This window comes from Gasterosteus aculeatus, chromosome Y (assembly GCF_964276395.1).
Source record: "Gasterosteus aculeatus chromosome Y, fGasAcu3.hap1.1, whole genome shotgun sequence".
In the NCBI taxonomy this organism is placed as follows: domain Eukaryota; kingdom Metazoa; phylum Chordata; class Actinopteri; order Perciformes; family Gasterosteidae; genus Gasterosteus; species Gasterosteus aculeatus.
In genome coordinates, this window is record NC_135709.1 from 18904899 (window position 1) to 18908318 (window position 3420).

Sequence of the window (3420 nt, forward strand, 5' to 3'; positions counted from 1 at the left end):
ACACAACCACCCATCAAACCACTGGTGAGTCACCATACCTTCTAATGTTTGGCCAAGAACCCCAACTTCCTGATTTTCTCCTTGGCAAGATTCAGGAACCAATTGGAGGTACTATCGGTGATTGGTTGCAAGAACACCAAATGCGCCTCCAGACTGCCTTTGATGGGGCCAAGGAAAGGATCCAAGCATCAGCTCGACATGACCAGCATGTGGCTGGTGGCAACCTGACAGAGGGTGAAATGGTCTACTTGAAAGACAACAGTGCTCGAGGCAGAGTGAAGATCCAGGACATTTGGGGTCCCCGGAGGTACAAAGTTGTCAAGACCCCTTCTGATGGTGGAGCAGTGTATTCTATCGCACCCCTGGATGACGCAGGAAAAATCAAGCATGTCCATAGAACTCTCCTGCGACCAATCCCACTAACCACCCCTATAAGTGAGCCAGACTCTGGGGAGCAAGGGAGATCACCTACCAATGAAGGAGATTGCGAACCGAATGGTGAATGGTGGATTGTCCCCCAACCAGTGACAGCTACGCTAGAGCCCTTGGTTTCCTGCCCTCAACCACCTGCACCAGCCGAATCTATTGCTGGCACCATATCCCCAGTGGATGTGGATAATGATGACCCTATGGAAGGATCCAGTACAGTGCCTCTTCGTCGAAGCCAGCGTGAGACAGCAGGGAGACACCCAAACCCCCATAATCTCCCTGTGCCAGCATGGAGAAGCGGGAGAGAGGCTGCAACTTCTCGGGTAACTGGGTCGGGTAATATGCTCTCTGCCACTCCTAGGCTGTGGAAGTAGTTTTCCTTAAAACCGTGTTTTATATTTTTGTTTGCTTGTTGCTTGTTTTTTATTATCGGCGGGTCGCCGACAGAAAATGGGGGGTAGATTGTGATGGGTAGAGCTCTCCCCTCCCCCCCTGCCTGTTTGGCCACACCACCTTAATTGGTGATGCCTAACAGGTGTGACCAGGTGCTCTTTAAATGGGAGCTTTTGCCCCACTAGAGCTAGAGGGGGGCTTGCTGTAGGTCTCCCACGGCATAGGCACAGCACTCGCCACGTGCGGATGGGTTTGAGCGGAATCTAGAGGTATGTCAGGGGTTTTCTGTTTCATGTTTTAATATGCTTTTTAGCAGTGAAATGTTTATTGGCGTTATTTACCTTTTCTTTCTTTTATACAGGAAATGATCAGGTGGTGCAACGCTGAGCCTGGTCACTGCTGTTTTTGCCTTTGATTTAAAATAGATTATGGTTACCCGGTTTATATAGTATCTTTGATTATGAATTACTAATTTGTTTTCTTTCTGGGTTAGTGTCTTTGTTTTGTCCTACATAAACAACCATTACTGCGCCCTATACTGGGGGTCCCTTTAATGCCAGTGCAGGTGGGCATATAGTAGGCCTACAGGGGGTGGCTCACGAGGTGGAAGGCCCTTTCAGTTTATTTTGTTTGTTTGCTGTGTTTTTAATTCTTTTTGATTTGCTGTGTTTTCTTTCCTTTGACCTGGTGGTGGCTCTCTTGTCCCCTTTCACTCCCCCGCCCCGGTGGGCCTCAAGTAGTCACCTTGTACTGGTAGGGTACCCCAGTATAGTAATCCTTTTTCAAAGCATAGATTATATTTTGCCATAAAACCGACCAATGTTTCTGGATTGATTATTCCTTTTCTTTTAAATATTAAACCTACTTGTAAATAAAAAAAACATTGTTACAAAACTGGAACTTCACCTCTCTGCTCCCTTTCTTTTTCATTACAACTGATATTCTTTGGGTGAGAGTCCCAAAGTGACGTTGTCACCCTTGTGACCAGGCGAACGGCCGCCCCGGTTACAAATCTAAAGGCTGATCTCTGACAGTATACACAGCCGCTGTGGCCATGAACACAGTTGCATCTGCTCTGCCAGGCTGTGGCTTCAGCTATGGTCGAAGCTGCGGCTGAGATGTGTTTATTATTAGGACTGCGGCTGCTGTTTCTATTGTGCTTCATGGTTGTGGATTGTGTGCTTCTATTGACGTTAGCAGAGAAGTCGGTGAGTCTACCAAACCGCTGCATGTAATTAAGTCACATCTTGTCACTGACATCACCTTTTCTAGATGTTGAATAAAACACCACTATAAAAAGGTGTTGGAAGGTCAACACCATGAAGTTCAAGATACACTAACAAAAAAACAGGCGACACCCACCAGCTTTGATCAATAACTTAGACTTCAAAGTTTCCCCCTTTGGCTGAAGGTGTGTTCTGGACCAGCTGTTCCTCTTCCTCTTCGTCAGAGTAATCATCGTATTTCCAATCACTTAAAATAAATATTTCTTTCCAAAATCTTGAAGGGAATGATAGAAATGGAAAAATGCGCACGCACACACACTCATCATCTCTCCCTTGCTCTCTTTCTAATTCTCTCTATTTCTTTGCCCTAATCCCCTCGTGTTCAGCGCGAGGTGTTTTATTCTGTGCCTGTCAGCGGTTTGAAATGGCAGTCTCATATCCATTCATTGCATTGTGTTGTACTATTACACTGACAAATGCTTGAGTGATTTTCTTGGCTGTATTTCATTAAAAAAAGTACAAGCGGGGAAAGAAATAGCTGGAGAATGAATCTGTGTTCTTTCCACTACAGGGTCCTTCTCATAAATATTGTAATTGTCCATTGATAGAAAGAGAAAAGGCTGTTTTCTGGTTAGCACAGGAAGCCTTAACTTGTCTGCAAGCTGAGCCTCAGAGATAATACGTTAATATCTAAACAGTATTTTCATCATTATGTCAGCCCATAAAAGGGATGACAGCGCGGTGTAACACATGCAGATTTAGCAAACAGAGCTGCGTGAGGAGAATAATAATTCTGTGGCGGGTTGTGTGCCGTATTTAATCTGAAAGCCTCCTGTGACAAACACAGAATCTACCATACAGTTAAATTGTCTGCAGATATTGTGCAATTCGGCTTTGAGTCCCAGTTGGAAACACATTTTGAATATCACACACTTGCACGCTGTCCAACAGCACAAAAATATTAATAGTAATTGTTTAGTTGCACTGTCCCAGCATTCTGCAATGGTTTCTGTCTAAATCCAGTTACAGTGAAGAAAGAGTTTGTGCGTGTGTGCGTGTTTGTGTGTGTGTGTACCAGCGGAAAATGCTATCTCTAAAATAAACGAAATGGTGAAGTGAGTTGCGAGGCAATCCTGAAGATAACGCAGAGTGACAGCCAGCAGAGAGGTGCTGGGCTTCTCATCACCTTTTAAATCATTTTTCATGGTCTTGTTTCCCAGGCCGCAGGTGAACACGAGTGCAGCGTCTGCACTTGACACACACACACACACACACACACACACACACACACACACACACACACACACACACACACACACACACACACACACACACTCCAGCTCACACTGGGGAAGAGAACAACAACAACAAC

At 45.2% G+C, this 3420-nt stretch overlaps 1 long non-coding RNA gene across 1 annotated transcript; it reads left to right on the forward strand.

The window, feature by feature from the left end:
* Positions 1-200: 200 nt before the first annotated feature.
* On the forward strand, positions 201-1722 carry LOC144391328 (uncharacterized). Its single transcript, XR_013455244.1, has 2 exons — positions 201-1091; positions 1184-1722. It is a non-coding gene; the product is annotated as an uncharacterized LOC144391328 (long non-coding RNA).
* Positions 1723-3420: the final 1698 nt, after the last annotated feature.